Below are 13,292 nucleotides of genomic sequence, written 5' to 3'. Positions count from 1 at the left end.
TGTTCTAACGTAATTGCAAAATAGTTTTTTAATGATCCATTAGCCTTTTAAAATGATAAACTTGGATTAGCAAACACAACGTGCCATTGGAACACAGGACTGATGGTTGCTGATAATGGGCCTCTGTACGCCTATGTAGATATTCAATAAAGAAATCAGCTGTTTCCAGCTACAATAGCCATTTACAACATTAACAATGTCTACACTGTAATTCTGATCAATTTGATGATATTTTAATGGACAAATTTTTTTCTTTTCTTTCGAAAACAAGGACATTTCTAAGTGACCCCAAACTTTTGAATGGTAGTGTATGTACTTGAAAATGTATCAATTGACCAATTTGGCACATTTGGGCAGACTTGATACAAAATAGTCCAGTATTGCAATGCTTCACTGGATCAATCTGAAACTTTTGCAAACACACTGCTGTCATCTAGTGGCCAAAATCTAAATTGCGCCTAAACTGCAATATTATATTGTGGCCTTTCTTTTGCATTTCAAAGAAAATGGTTTGTATTATCTTTTACCAGATCTAATGTGTTATATTCTCCTACATTAATTTCACATTTCCACAAACTTCAAAGTGTTTCCTTTCAAATGGTATAAATAATATGCATCTCCTTGCTTCAGGTCCTGAACTACAGGCAGTTAGATTTGGGTATGTCATTTTAGGCGAAAATTGAAAAAAAGGGTCCGATCCTTAAGAGGTTAATTAAATATGCAATACAAATGTATAGTGCCTAGGCCTATTTAATGAAACCCTGGCTGTTGGCATACTGTAGGCAACATATTGCAAAGCAGGGAATACCCGATTCCCCACTGAACTCCTTTTTGGAAATGGCAAGTTCACTTTCTCATCCATAAACGCATATCAAGTGCAAGTGCGCTGTCCAGCAGCTCACATCAGCAGGATGGGGGGCCTTTTCATTAGGAGGGACATCTACTGTGGATCGCTAAAATAATGATTATGATCACATTTCCTCAATTTAAATATTAGGCCTATGGGGACACCTATACATTTGGCAGCCAAGTACGAGTGATCAGTGTAGCCTTTTATCATCTAGACATTATGTTGTTCGCGAATGATATTGTGCTTCGTGGAGGTCAACTAATTGCTTTCCGCCAAGAGTCGATCACAATCTAGTCCGGTTGTGGCCACAACTAGACTTTGTTTCAAAGGTATCAAGAAATAATTGTATTTGTATGCCTAGCAATCAGACATATACATTGTAAGTCGCAAATGACAGCTCCAATAAGCCCCCTATGGTGAACGACAGGCTTGTAGAATCATAATTCTTTCTAGTTTTTAGTTCATCGTAGCCGGTAGGGGGTCCTGCGTGCTCTGGGCATGAGACGAGAGATTTGGTGTTTTGACTGAACGAGTTGAAAATTTCAGAATCAGTCAACAGAGTCGAACTTCCCATCACTAGTTCATACAAACCCCCTATTACAAATTCCCTGCCGGTGACTGTTATTAGCACCTCACAACCCTGAGCTGCACACTCCCCATCCCCCACAACTGGAGACTGAGTCTAGGGCGTACCATAAACCTGCCTCTCAAACTCTCTCTGACCTGTGTGACCTGTGCCCTGATAGGTTGCTAGGGAGGTTACTAGGGGGCCAGACATCTGCCCATCCTCTTGACTCTGCAGGTCACACAATACTTGCAGTCTCCCTTAAGCAGTGGCAGAGAGCAACATCTCTGTCTCTGCCAATCAACAACTGGACTCACTCATATCTCTGGACTTGTGGGATGGTGTGCGTGCCCAAAGTGAGTTGTGTGACATGTGTATATATTGTTCTTAATAGTCAGTTGTTACTATTGTTGTATGCTGCCTTTGTGTATAGCTGTATTGTCGTATGTGCAGGTAACATATACATTTTCATACTTCCCTTTTTAATAGCCTTGTTGCTCTACTTGTGCTATCAGTTATAGTATTGTGTATAGTGGATTCATTTCCTCTGCTTCTCCTGTTTCCACTACTATTCCACTACCTCTCCCACTTTTCATCCCCATGTTCATCTTCCTCAGTGTATTTAAATAAAGTTCCTGTGTGTGTTAACTCTTGGGCTGCTTTATTCCCATCTAACCGGGGGCGATGTCAGTGGGTCACAAATCAGTCAAATACCTAAAACTGGGTCGCTCTCCATCACCCCCGCTGTTGCAAACCAAATGCTAGGCTATAAAACATTGGGAAATAATGTGTGAGTTGAGAAATTCAAGAGATGATTCGGACAGCAACATGATCATTATGGAGGTGCAGTGATAATTCAGATGGAACTGTTAGCAGGCATAGGAGTGCCAACATCGGTGAATACAGCATGGCTTTGATCGCTGCTCTTCCAATACAGGATCCAAACAACCCGTTTTATAATTGAAGTTAAACCATTGTCTACTCCAGGAATAGTTCAACACAAATGTTGATCAAAGGTCAGTTTACTCCAGCAGTAGCCTATCCTTACAATTCTCAGGAGCATCTGAATTCACTGCAATATGGACCAAATCCATTTAGTAAAATAGGCGTCCCGATTTATTTGTTTACTTTGATTGATTGGCATTTCTCTCTGGTGGATGCTATCCATTATCATAATTGAGACCTAATCACAATTACAGAAAAATGACCATGCGCTAAACAACTTTAGGAAACAATAGAACAATAGCTTTCTATCCGTAACATTAGTCAAGTTGAACTGGTGCTTTTAAAGATGGGATTCAAACCACATTTTCCGCATTGACAGTACGCTAGCTAGGTTTCCATCCAATTGGCGACCGATTTTCATGCAAATATTCTAAAATCTGCATGAAGAAAATATGAGCGTTTTCGTACCAGTGGTATGTTTCCACCAAAAAGCTGTGAGCGATGATGTAGTGCACATCAAATTTACTTTTTCGTTTAAGTTTTCATGTACCGAATAAAAATCTAAAGTTCAATGTGTTTACATCGCATTTTCAACTCTACCGATGTTTTTGTCCAAAAAATGTTGCGTTAAATAGCAAATATGCCCACTGGTCTTGTCACGTGCACTCTAGCCAACAGAACGCAGATACAGTGCGGGTAGGCTAGACTACATGATCAGATTATTATGGATAAGAGCAAGATCATTTTAATTTGTCAAACAGCAGCCAAGGATCGATCATCATGTCACCAGAATAAGACCCTCGATATTTATTGGAAAGGAGTATCAAGCTCATCACCATATACTTTCACCACCCTGTGAAGTTCCTTATAACTTATTTATTCTGTAGCCTAATAAACTGCATGCTTTTCCAAGTCATAGTGGGAGGACAACTCAACATATCATCACGTGACTCCAAGTTTCCACCACCATTTCTCGCATAATTCGTTTTACCGACACAAAAAGATACCACCATGTCGAACAGACAAATTGTCTGTCGACATTTTATGATATTGTATTGACATTTCCTATTCTTGTGTAGTGACATTTTGTATGCGTCAGGTAATTCATCCGCATTAAATGCTTGGTGTTAGTTACTAAACCTGGTTAATGTTGCACTTTAAAATTTGAGTAAAGCACTTTAAAGGAATAGTTTTCTGGGTTTGTAACCAAAAATTAATCATTGTCTTACCTCGAGAGAAGTTATTTGATGACTTGTCAGAGCAATCCACTGTTTGTATATTCTAGTTCATCATGTTTAATAATAATTTGGTGGGTGTATACAGTAACTTCAGAAAGTATTCACACCCCTTGACTTTTTCCACATTTTGTTGTGTTACAGCCTGAATTTAAAATGGATTAAATGTAGATTTTGTGTCACTGGCCTACACACAATACCCCATAATATCAAAGTAGAATATGTCTTTGGGACATTTTTACAAATTAACTAAAAATGAAAGCTGAAATGTTTTGAGTCAATAAGTATTCAACCCCTTGTTATGGCAAGCCTAAGTAAGTTTAGAAGTTAGCAAGTAACATAATAAGTTGCATGGACTCACTGTGCAATAATTGTGTTTACCATGATTTTTTAATGACTACCTCATCTCTGTACCACACACATACAATTATGTTTAAGGTCCCTCAGTCAAGGTTTTCCAATGCCTCGCAAAGAAGGGCACCTATTGGTATGGGTAAAAATACAAAAAGCAGACATTGAATATCCCTTTGAGCATGGTGAAGTTATTAATTACACTTTGGATGGTGTATCAATACACCCAGTCACTGCAAAGATACAGGAGTCCTTCCTAACTCAGTTGCCGGAGAGGAAGGAAACCACTCAGGGATTTCACCATGAGGAACATTTAGATTTTATAACTGTTACAGGGTTTAATGGCTGTGATAGAAGAAAACTGAGGGTGGATCAACAACATTGTTGTTACTCCACATTACTAACCTAATTGACAGAGTGAAAAGAAGGAAGCTTATTCCAAAACATGCAAAGTAATACTGCAAAAAATGTGGCAAAGCAATTCACTTTTTGTCCTTAACACAAAGTGTTATGTTTGGGGCAAATCCAATACAACACATTACTGATTACCATTCTCCATATTTTCAAGCATAGTGGTGGCTGCATCATGTTATGGTATGCTTGTAATCATTAAGGACTGGGGAGTTTTTCAAGATAAAAAATAAACTAAATGGAGCTAAGCACAGGCAACATCCTACAGGAAAACCTGGTTCAGTCTGCTTTCCACCAGACACTGGGAGATGAATAACCCTTTCAGTAGGACAATAGCCTAAAACACAAGGCCAAATATACAATGGAGTTGCTTAACAAGACGACATTGGCATGAAAATCTATGACAAGACTTGAAAATGGCTATCTAGCCAACTTGACAGAGCTTGAAGAATTTTTAAAAGAATAAAGTGCAAATATTGTACAATCCAGGTGTGCAAAGCTCTTAGAGACTTACCCAGAAAGGTGAAAGGTGATTCTAACATGTATTGACTCAGGGGTGTGAATACTTACAGTGAGGGAAAGAAATGATCAGTCTAAAATTTTAATGGTAGGTTTATTTGAACAGTGAGAGACAGAATAACAACCAAAAAATCCAGAAAAACACATGTAAATAAATGTTATAAATTGATTTGCCTTTTAATGAGGGAAATAAGTATTTGACCCCTCTGCAAAACATGACTTAGTACTTGGTGGCAAAACCCTTGTTGGCAATCACAGAGGTCAGATGTTTCTTGTAGTTGGCCACCAGGTTTGCACACATCTCAGGAAGGATTTTGTCCCACTCCTCTTTGCAGATCTTCTCCAAGTCATTAAGGTTTTGAGGCTGACGTTTGGCAACTCGAACCTTCAGCTCCCTCCACAGATTTTCTATGGGATTAAGGTCTGGACACTGGCTAGGCCACTCCAGGACCTTAATGTGCTTATTCTTGAGCCACTCCTTTGTTGCCATGGCCGTGTGTTTTGGGTCATTGTCATGCTGGAATACCCATCCACGACCCATTTTCAATGCCCTGGCTGAGGGAAGGAGGTTCTCACCCAAGATTTGACGGTACATGGCCCCGTCCATCGTCCCTTTGATGCGGTGAAGTTGTAATGTCCCCTTAGCAGAAAAACACCCCCAAAGCATAATGTTTCCACCTCCATGTTTGACGGTGGGGATGGTGTTCTTGGGGTCATAGGCAGCATTCCTCCTCCTCCAAACATGGCGAGTTGAGTTGATGCCTTTTATACAGGTAACAATCTGAGTTTAGGAGCACTCCCTTTAAGAGTGTGCTCCTAATCTCAGCTCGTTACCTGTATAAAGGACACCTGTGAGCCAGAAATCTTTCTGATTGAGAGGGGGTCAAATACTTATTTCCCTCATTAAAATGCAAATCAATTAAAAAAGTTTTTGACATTTTGTCAGTGGGAAAACGTACAGAATCAGAATTTTTTGTCAGTGGGAAAACGTACAGAATCAGCAGGGGATCAAATACTTTTTTTCCCTCACTGTATGTAAATGAGATATCCCTGTATTTCATTTTCAATAAAATACATGTGTGAATTGGAAATTAATTTTTTTTCATATTCCAACTGTCCCTGAGACACCCTCAGAGAGTGCGGTCACAGTCTGCCATTATCAATGGCGACCCTGGAGCATTTAGGGTTATGTGCCTTGCTCAAAGGGACATTAACAGACCTTTTAATATTTTCAGCTCAGGGAATCGAACTAGCAACCTTTTGGTTACTGGCCCAATACTCTAAGGTTGTTAGCCTATTGTCACAGTGTAAAAAATATGCTGCATGCTGCGTTCAGGGGTAAATGTTGGTAAACTGCTAGAGTTAGTCCTTACCTTCTCAGATAATAATGGGATGGTTGTTTATAACCACAGATTGCCAATCTAGCCAGCGTTAGAATGTTACTGATAATCAGACCAATCTACTGTTTCAAAACATTGGATAGTAATTGTTCTGTGGATATTGAGTTCATTAATATACTATTAGTTTATATTTGACTATGGCAGGTAAACTACACATTAGGATCTCATTAAATCATCTTGAAGTACTATTTATTACCGTTGAAATTACACCTGTCATTTCCATGACATACTGCATCATTCGCTTACTCTACAGTGCATTGGGAAAGTATTCAGACCTTTACTTTTTCCACATTTTGAAACGTTAGAGCCTTATTCTATAATTTATTAAATAAAACAAATGTCCTCATCAATCTACACAAAATACCACATAATGACAAAGCAAAAACAGGTTTTTAGAAATGTTAGCAAATGTATTAAAAATAAATATTCAGACCCTTTGCCATGAACTCAGGTGCATCCTGTTTCCATTGATCATCCTTGAGATGTTTCTACAACTTGATTGGAGTCCACCTGTGGTAAATTCAATTATTATGGACATGATTTGGAAAGGCACACACCTGTCTACATAAGGTCCCACAGTTGACAGTGAATGTCAGAGCAAAATCCAAGCCATGAGGTCGAAGGAATTGTCTGTAGAGCTCCCAGTCAGGATTGTGTCGAGGCACAGATCTGGGAAAGGGTACCAAAAAATGTCTGGAGCATTGAAGGTCTCCAAGAACACAGTGGTCTTCATCATTCATAAATAGAAAAAAAATTGGAACCAACAAGACTCTTCCTAGAGTTGGCCACCCGGCCAAACTGAGAAATCGGGGGAGAAGGCCCTTGGTCAGGGAGGTGACCAAGAAGCCGATGGTCACTCTGACAGAGCTCCAGAGTTCCTCTGTGGGGATGGGAGAACCTTCCAGAAGGATAACCATCTCTGCAGCACTCCACCAATCAGTTCTTTATGGTAGAGTGGCCCGATGGAAGCCTCTCCTCAGTAAAAGGCACATGACAGCCCGCTTGGAGTTTGCCAAAAGGCACCTAAAGGAATCAGACCATGAGAAAGAAGATTCTCTGGCCTGATGAAACCAAGATTGAACTCTTTGGCCTGAATGCCAAGTGTCACGTCTGGAGGAGACCTGGCACCATCCCTACGGTGTAGCATGGTGGTGGCAGCATCACGCTGTGGGGATGTTTTTCAGCGGCAGGGACTGGGAGACTAGTCAAGATCGAGGGAAAGATGAACGGAGCAAAGTACAGAGAGATCCTTGATGAAAACCTGCTCCAGAGTGCTCAGCACCTCAGACTGGGGCGAAGGTTCACCTTCCAACAGGACAACGACCCTAAGTAGACAGACAAGACAACGCAGGAGTGGCTTCGGGACAAGTCTCTGAATGTCCTTGAGTGGCCCAGCCAGAGCCCGGACCTGAAAATAGCTGTGCAGTGACGCTCCCCATCCAACCTGACAGAGCTTGAGAGGATCTGCAGAGAAGAATGGGAGAAACTCCCCAAATACAGGTGTGCCAAACTTGTAGCCTCATACCCAAGAAGACTTAAGACTGTAATCTCTGCCAAAGGTGCTTCAACAAAGTACTGAGTAAAGGGTCTGAATACTTATGTAAATGTGATATTTCAGTTTTCTATTTTTTATAATATTTGCAAAAATGTCAAAAAACCTGTTTTTGCTTTGTCATTATGGGGTGTTGTGTGGAGATTGATGAGAGGAAAAAACGATTTAATCCATTTTAGAATAAGGCTGTAACGTAACAAAATGTGGAAAAAGTCAAGGGGTCTGAATACTTTCCGAATGCACTGTATAAGAACATATGGCCTACACTGGTTCGCATTTGAATTTTAGTCTTCAATATTTAAGATTGACAGCACACAAAAACTAAGTATGTCATACATTCATTATTCAAACAGCATTGTATTTGATAACATTAGTGCCTCATCTCTTTCATCATGTTCATCATTTCTGGTATTATTATGTGTAGAATATTAAAGACTACCACTCTTTTCCTTCAATCTCTACACAGTGCACACTACCACTAGAAGGGAGTCATTGTAATTATAGATTTCATGCATGGGAAGGTATATTTTCAGGAGTAATTTGAAGGGCTCTAAATGAAGTTCAAGGCTGTAACTTGAGTGAGAAGGTAAATATGCTTTAAAAAACTATTAATCCAAACATCAAATACACAGTACTTCTTGTGTTTTATACCTGTTTGACAATGTGAAAACTGAAAACTGGGAATTGTATCAAAACGATGTTACGTAGCTTAGATGTCAAATAGGTTGTAACTGCATAAACAGACACTAAGGAGGAATACTGTTAGATTGTGTTCTGGGCTGGAGAAGGTATTCTTATTTTTTATTGTCGTGGTTGAGAAAGGTAACACTTTACTTGACACCCAGCATCATAACACGTTATGACACTGTCATAACCATGTTATAATATGGTCATAGCACTGTCATGACACATATATTTAGACCTGTTGTGACATACAGTATATTGCGTTACTTTATGGCTAGTTATGATGACACCTACATAAAAGACTGTAAAAACCCACAAAACCTACCACACAAGGCAAAACCTTCCATTACACCATAGCCTACGTGTCAACAGTATGTTTATGTTGTATATATATATATTTTTATTGACCATATTCAATTATCATTGTTATTGTGCACACATTGATGTCATGCACCTAACCTAATGCTCTGTTGCTGATGACTGGGATGAATGCAGGGGCAGATTTCAGGAGCAGGACAAGACACCCACTTTTTGACTGATGACTGACATACAGTGCCTTCGGAGAGTATTCAGACCCCTTGACTTTTTCCACATTTTGTTACGTTACAGCCTTATTCTAAAATTGATTAAATTAATAAAAACTCCTCGGCAATCTACACCCAATACCCCATAATGGCAAATCGAAAACAGGTTTTTAGAAATTTCTGCTAATTTATTAAAAATAAAAAACAGAAATACCTTATTTAGATAAGTATTCAGAATCTTCGCTATGAGACTCGAAATTGAGCTCAGGTGCATCCTGTTTCCATTGATCATCATTGAGATGTTTCTACAACTTGATTGGAATCCACCTGTGGTAAATTCAATTGATTGGACATGATTTGGAATGGCACACACCTGTCTATATAAGGTCCCACAGTTGACAGTGCATGTCAGAGCAAAATCCAAGCCATGAGGTCGAAGGAATTGTCCGTAGAGGTCCAAGACAAAATTGTGTCGAGGCACAGATCTGGGGAAGGGTACCAAAAAATGTCTGCAGCATTGAAGGTCCCCAAGAACACAGTGTTCTCCATCATCCTTAAATGGAAGAAGTTTGGAGCCACCAAGACTCTTCCTAGAGCTGGCTGCCCGGCTAAACTGAGCAATCGGGGGAGAAGGGCATGGGTCAGGGTGGTGACCAACAACCTGCTGGTCACTCTGACAGGTACCTAAAGACTCTCAGACCATTAGAATCAAGATGATCTGATGAAACCAAGATTGAACTCCTTGGCCTGAATGCCAAGCGTCATGTCTGGAGCGGCAGGGACTGGGAGACTAGTCAGGATCGAGGCAAAGATGAACGGAGCAAAGTACAGAGAGATTCTTGATGAAAACCTGCTCCAGAGCGCTCAGGACCTCAGACTGGGGCGAAGTTTCACCTTCCAACAGGACAACGCAGGAGTGGCTTCGGGACAAGTCTCTGAATGTCCTTAAGTGGCCCAGCCAGAGCCCGGACTTGAACCCGATCGAACATCTCTGGAGAGCCCTGAAAATAGCTGTGCAGCAACGCTCCCCATCCAACCTGACAGAGCTTGAGAGGATCTGCAGAGAGGAATGGGAGAAACTCCCGAAATACAGGTGTGCCAATCTTGTAGCGTCATACCAAGAAGACTCAAGGCTGTAATTGCTGTCAAAGGTGCTTCAACAAAGTACTGAGTAAAAGGTCTGAATACTTATGTAATTGTGATATTTAAATTTTAAATTTTTAATACATTTGCAAAAATCTCTAAAAACATGTTTTGCTTTGTCATTATGGGTTATTGTGTGTAGATTGATGAGGGGGGAAAAAAACAATTTAATCAATTTTAGAATAAGGCTGTAACGTAACAAAATGTGGAAAAAGTCAAGGGGTCTGAATACTTTCCGAATGCACTGTAAGGGCATGTACGTGATAGGCCTCTCTGGCTTATATGATTATGATGGTCATAATGCTTCTTGACAGTGTCAAAGTGTATTTTCTTAGTCCAAGTAAAGTGACACAGGATGGTCATAATTATACTGTAAAGAATGAATTATAACAACAACAAATGATTTAATAAACAAAGTTTCAAACGAAAGGAAATGTCTTGGCAGGGAAAAACTCATTTGAATAAATGTGGGTTTTGACACTCTTATGCGGTTGTCATATCCGGCCATAAAATAATGCAATATACAGTGGGGGAAAAAAGTATTTAGTCAGCCACCAATTGTGCAAGTTCTCCCACTTAAAAAGATAAGAGAGGCCTGTAATTTTCATCATAGGTCCACATCAACTATGACAGACAAATTGAGAAAAGAAATCCAGAAAATCACATTGTAGGATTTTTTATGAATTTATTTGCAAATTATGGTGGAAAATAAGTATTTGGTCACCTACAAACAAGCAAGATTTCTGGCTCTCACAGACCTGTAACTTCTTCTTTAAGAGGCTCCTCTGTCCTCCACTCGTTACCTGTATTAATGGCACCTGTTTGAACTTGTTATCAGTATAAAAGACACCTGTCCACAACCTCAAACAGTCACACGCCAAACTCCACTATGGCCAAGACCAAAGAGCTGTCAAAGGACACCAGAAACAAAATTGTAGACCTGCACCAGGCTGGGAAGACTGAATCTGCAATAGGTAAGCAGCTTGGTTTGAAGAAATCAACTGTGGGAGCAATTATTAGGAAATGGAAGACATACAAGACCACTGATAATCTCCCTCGATCTGGGGCTCCACGCAAGATCTCACCCCGTGGGGTCAAAATGATCACAAGAACGGTGAGCAAAAATCCCAGAACCACACGGGGGGACCTAGTGAATGACCTGCAGAGAGCTGGGACCAAAGTAACAAAGCCTACCATCAGTAACACACTACGCCGCCAGGGACTCAAATCCTGCAGTGCCAGACGTGTCCCCCTGCTTAAGCCAGTACATGTCCAAGCCCGTCTGAAGTTTGCTAGAGTGCATTTGAATGATCCAGAAGAGGATTGGGAGAATGTCATATGGTCAGATGAAACCAAAATAGAACTTTTTGGTAAAAACTCAACTCGTCGTGTTTGGAGGACAAAGAATGATGAGTTGCATCCAAAGAACACCATACCTACTGTGAAGCATGGGGGTGGAAACATCATGCTTTGGGGCTGTTTTTCTGCAAAGGGACCAAGACGACTGATCCGTGTAAAGGAAAGAATGAATGGGGCCATGTATCGTGAGATTTTGAGTGAAAACCTTCTTCCATCAGCAAGGGCATTGAAGATGAAACGTGGCTGGGTCTTTCAGCATGACAATGATCCCAAACACACCGCCCGGGCAACGAAGGAGTGGCTTCGTAAGAAGCATTTCAAGGTCCTGGAGTGGCCTAGCCAGTCTCCAGATCTCAACCCTATAGAAAATCTTTGGAGGGATTGAAAGTCCGTGTTGCCCAGCGACAGCCCCAAAACATCACTGCTCTAGAGGAGATCTGCATGCAGGAATGGGCCAAAATACCAGCAACAGTGTGTGAAAACCTTGTGAAGACTTACAGAAAACGTTTGACCTTTGTCATTGCCAACAAAGGGTATATAACAAATTATTGAGAAACTTTTGTTATTGACCAAATACTTATTTTCCACCATAATTTGCAAATAAATTCATAAAAAATCCTACAATGTGATTTTCTGGATTTCTTTTCTCATTTTGTCTGTCATAGTTGACGTGTACCTATGATGAAAATTACAGGCCTCTCTCATCTTTTTAAGTGGGAGAACTTGCACAATTGGTGGCTGACTAAATACTTTTTTCCCCCACTGTATGTCACAACAAGTGTAAATATATGGTTCATGACAGTGTTATGACCATATTATGACAGGTTATGACAAGTTATGTCAGCTGTTATGACATACTATGAGATGGTTATGACCGTGTCATAACATGTTATGACACTGGGTGTCAAGTAAAGTGTTACCAGAAGATATTCTGGTGAATATGACATCTGTTTCTTAGGAGATCAGGCTATTTCAAAATCGAATCTCTATTTTTGATTGGCAATTTTCAAAACCCCTCCCTTTGAGAACATATTATGTAAATCAAAAGGGGCTTTTGGTACGCATATGATAATGAATGTGGGCATAACGAGTCATGTCTCAGCTGAGCTTTGAATGGGATGCCAATATCAATGTGTGATTTCCATGGTTATGGCTGTACTAACTCATGTGATAAGCATGTTTATGTAAGGGGGAGGTTTTCCCTAGAGGAAAGCCTGTGACCTGGAGCTATAGAGCACAAACCTTTTGAGAAGAAAAAAAACATTGTGTATATGTTTACAATATGGAATGGTTGTAAAGCATCAAAAGGAGAGAAAATCATAATTAAAAAAGATTGCTTGTCCCTGTTGATTATAAGAACCCTTTGTGGTTCCATGTAGAAGTTTTCACCCAATAATGAACAATTTTATAACCCTCTCTTCAAAGAGAAGGCTCACTGGCTCAGTTAAAATAATTTGCCGATATCTGCCCTTAGAAAATCAGTGTCGGTCTGCTACTATATTATTTTAGGCAATAGGCTACGCAATTCATGATACAAATTAGCAAACGTGTAAAATTCACTCGTTAATGTTCATTTACGCATATGGTTAGGGACAGATCAAAATGTACTGGGGGGGAGGGGCTGGTCCAACTCAAGGTGTCATAAAATAAAAATCCACCCTCTCTCCACAAAGTAAAAAATATTTTCACATGATCCTTCCCTTGTACTGTAATATAAATTGAACACCAATCCCCCCCCCCCCCCCCCCCCCAGA

Source organism: Coregonus lavaretus (genome assembly GCF_964263955.1).
Source record: "Coregonus lavaretus genome assembly, chromosome: 6".
Lineage (NCBI taxonomy): Eukaryota > Metazoa > Chordata > Actinopteri > Salmoniformes > Salmonidae > Coregonus > Coregonus lavaretus.
This window is presented reverse-complemented; position numbering follows the sequence as displayed.